The 9,971-nt window shown below is 34.2% G+C and overlaps 1 long non-coding RNA gene across 1 annotated transcript; it reads left to right on the top strand.

Annotated features, from left to right (window-relative positions):
• The first annotated feature begins 273 nt into the window (after window positions 1–273).
• Window positions 274–8,497, top strand: LOC139506102 (uncharacterized). Its single transcript, XR_011659912.1, has 3 exons — window positions 274–507; window positions 2,682–2,771; window positions 8,362–8,497. It is a non-coding gene; the product is annotated as an uncharacterized lncRNA (long non-coding RNA).
• The last annotated feature ends 1,474 nt before the right edge of the window (window positions 8,498–9,971 follow it).

Below are 9,971 nucleotides of genomic sequence, written 5' to 3'. Positions count from 1 at the left end.
TTAAACTTATTGCGCGGGAAAATGACTTATGTAGAAGATGTGAGTTCATTCCTTTTCTATGTAAGAAAAAAAAAACATGTAACATTTTGTGTAAAAGATACAAGTGAATTACTCATCTTTATTTCATTTCGTAAACTGTTCCATATTTGAGAACCAGATTATGTACTTGCTTTCTTCAAAAAGTTGTTTTTGGCTTTGGAAGGTATAATAGTTTTTTTATCAGCTGAACGTAAATTTTAATTTTGGCTACCAGTCAAATGAAAGTTTTTTCTTGTGAATAGTTAAGATAATTATCATGTAATGATTTAAATACAAGTATTCAATTTGCCTTTTGATATTGAATTCGTTTTTCCACATTTAACAAGTTTAAACTCTTAAACAAAAAACTGAAGGATGTCATTATGTCAGCATCTTCATTTTGATTTATGTTCTATTTCAAGCCTGTGTGTAACTTTTGATTGGCAACCGGAAACATTCATTATTCATGCAGACATCTTATACGTTCAGGTATTTCACTTCCAATCTTTTATGGTAATTTTCTTTACAAAGCACAAAAATGTCGGCAATCACCTCAAAAACTAACAAAACCTTGAAAAAAACTTACTAGTTTTAAGAAGGAACATTGTTACGATACTGTTGTCCGGTCATTAAAGATGGCATATGTTTGCTTTAATATTGATTCACCAATAGGGTCTTTGCATCGGACATAAACACATTTATTCTATAACCGGTTGTTGGCATGATACGGGCTATGTTCTTCTCATATATTTTATGATGGTATGATATTAAACCGTAACGGGAGGAATCGTGCTTGATTTTCATATGATGAATTTACAATTTTTCAATCAGTTTAATTGAGGTCCGGAGCTGGCATGTCAGTGACTGCTATTGGTCCTTCGTTAATTTATGTATCATTGTCATTTAGTTTGTTTTGTTTCATATTCTTTAAAAAGAGTTCAACTGTGCGTTTTGCTTTATGTGTTTGATTTACCTACATTGACTAGAGGTATAGGGGGATTGTTGAGATCTCGCATTGTGAAAAAACATGTTTGACCCCGCCGCATTTTCGCGCCTGTCCCAAGTCAGGTGCCTCTGGTCTTTGTTAGTTTTTATGATTTTTAAATTTTAGTTTCTTTTATATAATTCGGAGTTTAGTATGACATCCATTATCACTGAGTTAGTAAACAATTTTGTTAAGGGGTCAGCTGAAGCACGACTCCGGGTGCGGGATTTTCTCGCTGTATTGTAGACTCATTGGTGGCCTTCGACTGTTTTCTGCTTTTTAAAAGTTGGTTTGTTGTCTCTTTTACACATTCCTCATTTCCATTTTTAATTTTTAGTAAATGACACCCTAATGATAGTGTTACAGTTTAAGATGTTATAATTCTTTTATAGTTACATGTATTTATTTTCTGGTATCTTTTCTGAATTTTCCTATTTTATAGGAGAAGGTTTGGTACCATTAACACGTTTAAATCCTGCTGCAAATGTTTGCACCTGTCCTAAGTCATGAATATGATGTACAGTAGATGTCGGCTGTTTATGTAGTTCATACATGTTTCTCGTTTCTCGTTTTTATATAGACTAGAACGTTGGTTTCCCATTTGAATGGTTTTATACAAGTATTTTTTTAGACCCTGTTCGGTGTGAGCCAAGGCTCCGTGTTGAAGACCGTACCTTGACATACATGTATAATGGTTTACATTTATAAATTGTTACTTGGATGAAGAGTTGTCTCATTGACACTCATACCACATTTTCCTATATCTATTATAATATTAGCCTTCAAGACGTCATAATTATTTGGACTAAAAGCAATGAATAGAAAGGTTGAGACAGTTGGTTCGGTACATTTTTTTCTAAACAGGGCTGGTGGTAAAGTTTTGCGTTTCACATCTCTCACTATTGGCATTCTCTGGTGTTTGCTGATATATCTTAGTACTACCATGTTGTTCCGACGGTTATAGATATATTTTAATAAAGGTTCATACTAAAGTTTAATTAGTTTAAATTTGTTTCAAACATTAACTTTTGTAATAGATTCTATATATTTAGGTTTCAGCCCAGTTTCATACATTAGGGTTTCAACCCAGTTCCATACATTTAGGTTTCAGTCTATATTTCAAATGTTTGGTTTTAACAAGTATCAGATTAAAAGGGTTTTAAACTATTTTAATTGACCAGGTTCGGGTTAAGTTGATGGGTGTTGAAATACTTTTAGGTAGTAGATAGATATAGGAAGATATGGTATGAGTGTTTGTTTTGTATTTGTGTTCTGCAACGACGAACAATTCTGACAACAAAGATAAGCATTGCATTCACCATTGTGTAGATAAGTTAGATTTACGAGAGGGGGTAAAAACGCGTTTCAGTGAGATAGACGACTATCGAAATATGGAGAAATTTCGCTATGGGGTTACGCATTTCTCAAAGATGCGATATGTGTACCTGTGTTATATGAACGTATATAGGTACTTTATTTTAGGGACAATACATGCGGGACACAAACTCTTGACTGACATTGTTTGAGAACACACAAGGTGCAAAGATACTTAATTTGTCATTAATTATAAACGAACTTTTATCAAACCAGTCATTTCCCGTTTTTTCTTGGATGTGGTTGTGGTCGTCTCGTCATTTCTTATAACGAGACTTGCACGTTTTTATTTTTTCCTTTTCAGATGAACATTTCTTTTGAATTAAAAGTGAAGGCTGTAATGAGGACGTTGAATATACACACTAAAAAATGTTGATACAGGACAATAACAAAGGTAATTTTAATAGAATGACATGGAAAAAACATGCCAAAGAAAATAATGACACAATAAAAACGACAGCTATTATTAATGTGTTTACTGGGTTAAATTCATCAAATCAACGTTAGGCTTACATACACAAATAAGGAATAAGTGTGCATTATTAAGTATGCATGCAAGTAGCTTTGGTGACAAAGGGTACACTCAAAAGTTCCAAAACAGGTTTTAATTACTTGAGATAGTCCTAAACAAAATCGCCTTGTGGCAATGCGGAATTTAAGGCCACACTAGAATACGAGACACAATATTAAACCACGTGCATTCAGTCCACATGAAACCCAGAAAAAAGAAATACACATGTCAAAATTGCTAGACTTCATTTAGCCATATAAACATTTTCCAATATCAGGTGAACAGGAAACGACAAGTTAAAATGATATATGCAATGGACCTTGTTTCGTTTTCGTCGTCATCGTTATCACTACAATATCAGTACATTATATATATGAAAAGGTTTCATCGTACTCTTAAAAGGTAAAAAATAAAAGTAAGTCGCATATTTTTATTTTCTAAAAGTTAAATCTTACTGACTTTAGCTCCCCCCGAAACCATGAAGTTTATGCATTTTAATACATCAACTGATTTAGATATCATGCAGAATTGATTGGTGGTGTATAACCTTTGACTATATCGTGAAAACCAGTGGTATTGGTGGCTGATGTTGGAGTTCTTGGAGAGAACCACCGATCTAAACAGGAGACCGGGAAATCCTAGTCTATTAATTGAAATCGAACGCACTTGTCACGTGCTGGGATCGAACTCATAACCTATTGGCAGGCTATAGTTATACAGTAAATATACTACTAATATTTACACCACACGACCACTGTGGCCACAAAAGCATGATGTACACATTCATCGGTACCCATTTTAAAGATTTCTTCATTATTAACAAATTGACATCTTTCATTAAAGAAACATTCCAGGCGCGGATCCAGAGGGGGGTTCCGGGGGTTGGAACCCCCCCTTTTTTTGTTTGGACGATCAATGCATTTGAATGGGGACATGTAATTGGAAACCCCCCTTTGTCCTGGGTTAGGAACCCCCCCCCCCCCTTTTTAAAATGGCTGGATCCGCCCCTGCATTCTAATTTCAATCATGATTCATTATAGAATGTAAAAATAAATGTACATTAAATGACAAGAAGCATATAAACAATTAAAATAATTGTATTTACGTGAAAACTTAAAATTTGATAAACTTTATGAGAAGCAAAATTATACTTACATAAATGTGTTGTTCAATGACTTACTGAATGTAAGTTCATAATGCCACATCAAAAATAAGCTCAATCATATTACAAAAAACATTTGAAAACAAACGGTATATATAATGAATACTGATATGTGATAAAAAGTACAAATTATAGTAACATGATAAAACACATAAAAGGTTTTTATAACACTTTTGCAAAATGAAGGCAATGGAATATGGTTCAACTTAGATTATCTCCCCTTTACCGGAATACATCTCCGAATTTTAAGTAAGGTATTATAAGTTATATGTATACTGACTGACATAAGAAACGCATTTTGGTGATTTTTCTTAGCAAATTATGATTGAGTCTCATATAACTACTATTCATGCTTAGGTTACAAAAATTCAATATCTCCTCATCTGAGGTTATTGAACATACCGGATTATTGAAGTCGCACGAATTTCTTAAAGCGAAAAATTGCCGGAAACCCATAAATGATTTTACGGAAGGATTGTTTTTCGTGAAACATTTTAAGAATTGTTGCCCCTCTACATTGCCGAGACTAAGAAATGGAGATTTGAATCTAGGCTTAAGAATATTGCAGGTAGGAATACGTGAACGTGCTGTTCTCAGACAATTTCACGTCAGGAATTCAATTTACTGACCTCTTAGGTCGTACTCAAAGAGTCGTTATTAATCAATGGTCAGATATCATCGAGTCAAAACACATATGCTGGTGTACCCCAGGGCTCTATACTCGGTCCTCTGCTTTTTCTTATATATGTTAACGATATTAAAGATGGAATTGTCAGCAATATCGAACTGTTTGCTGATGATACTTCCCTTGTCAAACAAATTGGTGACATTTCTGATTGTTTTCAAACTCTGAACAGTGACCTCGTCACGTTGAACACATGGGCCCAGCAATGGTGTTTTACATTCAATGCAGAAAAAACTGAGTATCTTATTATTTCTAAGAAGAAGCAAATACCACGTTACCCTCCATTGATCTTAAATAATGTAAATATAAAGAGAGTTACATAGCATAAATATTTAGAAATATCTTGAATGATAAACTTTCTTGGACCGATCATATTGCTGATATTTGAAAGAAAAGTCACAGTAAACTGAACAATATCTTGAGGATGCGACATATATTACCTAGATTATGCATTGAAAAATTATATAAAACTTTTGTCCGTTCATTGCTAGATTATGCAGATGTCATCTTCGATAGCTGCTCTAGCGCCGATTCTGCAAACATTGAACATTTACAGAGACGTGCCTGCATTATATCTACTGGGGCAATCAGGGTCACAAAACATGTCACTTTATTGAAAGAGGTTGGTCTTGAGCTCCTTAAAACACGCCGTCAAGTTCATAGACTTACATACTTGTACAAAATTAAAAATAATCTTGTCCCAGATTATCTCTGTTATTTTCATCCATTGTTCCATCATAATACTGAAAACCATAACTTAAGACGACATGCTAACTTGATACCCGTCAGGTAACGAACAGTAGCATACTATAATTCTTTTCTTCTAGCTACGATTAGAGACTGGAATAGTTTGTCAGCTGAACTAATTACAGCAACATCTTTGGCGAGTTTCAAAAGGTTGTTAAAGAAGAATCTTAATTTGTGTAGTAAAAAAATATATTCACGAGGACATGGTTATGAGAAAAAGATTCATACTAGATTACGCTTAGGGCTTAGTGCTCTTAATGACCACTTGTATAAATATAATCTTACATTAAATAGGTTTTGCGATTTCTGTCCAGGTAACCATATTGAAAGCACTGAGCACTATTTAATTCATTGCGCCCGCTAAACGAACTATCGATTACTCTTCTATATATACTTGGAATTAAGAATCTGCTTTGTCCAGATATAAATATAGCAATGTTGCGGAATCTATGTCCCAACTATCTGAGCAAAATATTAATAGAAGGTAGTGATGATTTGTCTGATGATACTAATTTAGAGTTGTTTGAGTGTGTGTTTCGATTTATTAAATCTTCGAACAGATTTTCTCGATAGCTATTTAACTTATTTGTTCTTTAACTTTTTTTTCTTGTAATAAAATATATAAGGTTTGAAACACATATTCCATTTGACCTAATTGTGCTAAAAATTGTCTTTCCATAATCACTATTCTATATTACTGAATCATACATGTGTGTTAAGTCGTGTGCATGTGAGTAAGAATGAGCGAGTGAATGGATGGGTGTGTAGTCAAATTATATTTGTATGTCTTGTCCTGTACATATTGTCTTGTCTTGTGTTTAACATGTTTGTATTCAAAACTTTGATAATTGTGAATCTGTATGTATCTATGTTGAGGAGACCCACACGTAGCCTTTGGTTGTTGGCAATTCTCTTTAAATTATATATAAATATACTAAATAAATAAATGATTTGGAAAATACGTTGAAGGTAAAAAAAAGTAATGAGAATTCCGAATGGAATTAGGTTCTATCCGGGCACTCTGGTTCTAAACCTTGGTTCCATCTGGGTTTTTTGGTTCTGAACCTTGGTTCTATCCGGGTTCTTTGGTTCGAAACCATGGTAACTGGTTCAACATCCGGGTTGTTTGGTTATAGCAACCTAACTTCTTGGTTCCATCTGGGTGCTATTCTAGATCATTCTAATGTTCCGGTTGAACTTGGAGAAGATAATCGCAAGTATCCGAATAAAAAGATAAAGTAGGTCAAAGACGCTAAAATTCTTTTATAACATTAAACAGTTAAACGTTTCAGCATCGACGGTAAAGGAAGCTGCAGGGTATTTATTATCTCATTTTAATTGTTTTGATTAGGAAACTAGATAAAAATAAAGCATCTTATAGGTTTTTAAGAATAAACCGAAATATACAGTATATCGAACATCCTTTTATTTAATTCAGTCGTTCTGTTTTCATTTCTTTTCCTTTACTCATCCCTTATTTCCGTTAATATTTCTAGAAGTTTTTAAACCACCCAATTAGGATATGTTGTTCAATTTCCCAACGATATGTGACCAGTTGACGACTTGCAGATATATATTTCATTGCACATTTATTTTCAAGTTCGACTGAATTTTATTTAATTGGCTTTGTAATAATGTCAGGTTTGATAGAAATACATGTGAAGTATATGTAACAAATCGTTTTTTTTTTTCAAAACAGAATATTAAAATACAAATGCAAAAGAAAGTGAAGATCAATTTAAGTTTGTAAGCTTTAATTAGTTGAAATATCACCTATAAAATATAACAAAAATGTAAATTTACAATAAATTTGTCAAATTTGATACTCCGTGTGAAGATCATGCATAACCATTCGGCCAAAAATAAAGAAATCAAAATTAAGATTGAATATTCATATAATAAAATTGTGTGTGTATTAATGACAGTACTAGTTGGATGAGTATCGCCAGCACACTAGTCAGAACTTATGTGTTGGCGCCATAGTGGAGGGGCATAAAGTGTAACCCTAGTCCGTTAATCTTAAACGTCCCAAAAAAAAAAATGGGTTCTGTTCTCCAAACTTGAGTTTGACTCAACCAAATACTACACAATATAAAAAAGAAGATGTGGCATGAATGCCACACGAGACCGAATGACACAAAAATTAACAACTGTAGGTCACCATACGGCCTTCAACAATGAGCAAAGTCAATACCGCATAGTCAGCTATAAAAGACATCGAAATGACAATGTAAAGCAATTCAAACGAGAAAACTAACGGCAAAATTTGTGTACAAAAAATGCACGAAAAACAAATATGTAACACAAACAAACGACAATCACTGGATTACATGTAGGCTCCTGACTTGGGACTGGCACATACATACAGAAAAAGGCGGGGTTAAACTTGTTAGCGGAATCCCCACCCTCCACCTAATGTGGCATGAGTGCCAATGAGAAATCTCAAAAAGAGACCAGATGACACAGAAATTAACAGCTATAGGTCACCATGTAACGCTTATTACTTCATCAAGTTTGATATTGGTTGGCGTCACTGTTCTGAGTTTTTAGTTGTAAGAAGATGTGGTAAGAGTACCAATGATTCAAATGTCTACTCGGGGCCTTAAGATAGGAAAAATGCTAAATCTGATGATTCCGTTCTTTAACTTCAGTTTGCCTCACCAAATGTTTTTTAATCTTATACAAAATGCTTATGGTCACAAAACGGTCAAAATTACGTGAATCCAGCATCTATATGTGGAAGTTAACTCATGTTTTTTTTTTTCACAAGCAGGGGCATCTGTGGCAAATATACATATTCTACATTTATTTCAGTGAAAGCTTATTAACTTCCATTGAATTCTACTTCTAATGGAATTAACTTGCATATTTTTTTTCAGGATCTCGGTGTAGTTTGGTAACAGACAGTGATGGTTCAAGTACATGTGACCAGCATAACAAAGTGTTCAACTAGATTGAGCTCTCTGTCTAAGTGTACTTTAAAGGTGCTTTGCACTGAGTTCATTTTATTGATATAAAATTGAGAATGGAAATGATATATCTTCTGTGTGCATGTTTAAGATGTAACAGCCTATCCATACCTACATGTCCATGAAATAAAATCTAAGGTAAAATGATTGAAACATTTGCATTATCTATCACAACTGGCAGCACATGGTGCCACTGATGAAGCAGTAAATGTTCTCTCTAATTTTTCACGGAAATTAAAGGATTTAGTTTTCATTTGAACCAAACATTCTTCAAAATTGAGAATAGAAATGTGGAATGTGTAAAAGAGACAGTAACATTACAAAAGAGCAGAAAGCAGTCGAAGGCCACCAATGGGTGTTCAACAAAGCGAGAAAATCCTTCGCCCAGAGGCGGGCCTCAGATGGCCCATTAACAAAATGCGTACTAGTTCAAACTCCAGAAAATGAAAATTAACTTACTATAAAAAAAACATACTTCGTGGTACACAATACTAACAAATATATCTATATATCTAATATAGATATAAGAAGATGCGGTATGAGTGCCAATCAGGTAATTCTCAATTTTATTCAAACACAATATACAAGTTGTACATAAGGGCAAAGGTTAAGCTCAAATGAAGTTTCTCGTGCCACTAGACTCACCATCGTATGACAATACCTCTACATTCCACATATTCAGAAGCAAGGTCAATTGAAAATTATATTTTGAGGTCAAGTTAATATACCATGGAACACACTGTCAGAGGCGGATTTAGGGGCCCAGGGGGCCCGGGCCCCCCTTTTTCAGAAAAATTTTGGTTGGTTATATAGGGAATCACTGAAACGTGACGGAATCGCCCCCCCCCCCCCCCCCCCCTTAGGCAGTCAGTGGTCCCTTCTTATGAAAATTTCTAGATCTGCCACTGACTGTATCATGATGGCACACCCAACGTGCATATGTCAACAGTCAAAAAGTCATAGTCTGGTCAAGAGTTCCATGTTAAAAATACACACAGCAGTCCTGCACGAGAGGTTATCATGGTACACTGTCATGTAACAATGTCTTGTGTCATGATACACACGCCAAATACAGAAAAACTAGGTCAGAGACAGAAACACAAGTCATATAACTAAACTCAATTGAACGATACTTGTATTGCAGGTCACTACAATTGCCTTCAACATAGACCATAAACTCTCGCAACACTGCAAAGTTAAAACCGTCTTCCACAAAAGCTTGGGCAGGATTCTTTGCAAAGATGATCTTAATGTTAATTGAGAATCGAGTCGTGCATTTAGGTCAATAAAATTAAAACGGTAAGACATTTAAACACTAAAAACTAGGGTTAACCATTAATTTTTAACCTAACCATATGATAGTACTATGGTAACTGATGAAAATACATGTTACAGTCATGAAATTGAATATTTCAAATAGTACAATCAGAACAATACAAGACAGTGTTGTAAACAAAACATACGAATTTTTAATCACAATGCACAAATAAGGAACCGTATTTATTCATCTATAATGTACG

This window comes from Mytilus edulis, unplaced genomic scaffold, assembly GCF_963676685.1.
Source record: "Mytilus edulis unplaced genomic scaffold, xbMytEdul2.2 SCAFFOLD_1395, whole genome shotgun sequence".
NCBI lineage: Eukaryota > Metazoa > Mollusca > Bivalvia > Mytilida > Mytilidae > Mytilus > Mytilus edulis.
This window is presented reverse-complemented; position numbering and strand designations above follow the sequence as displayed.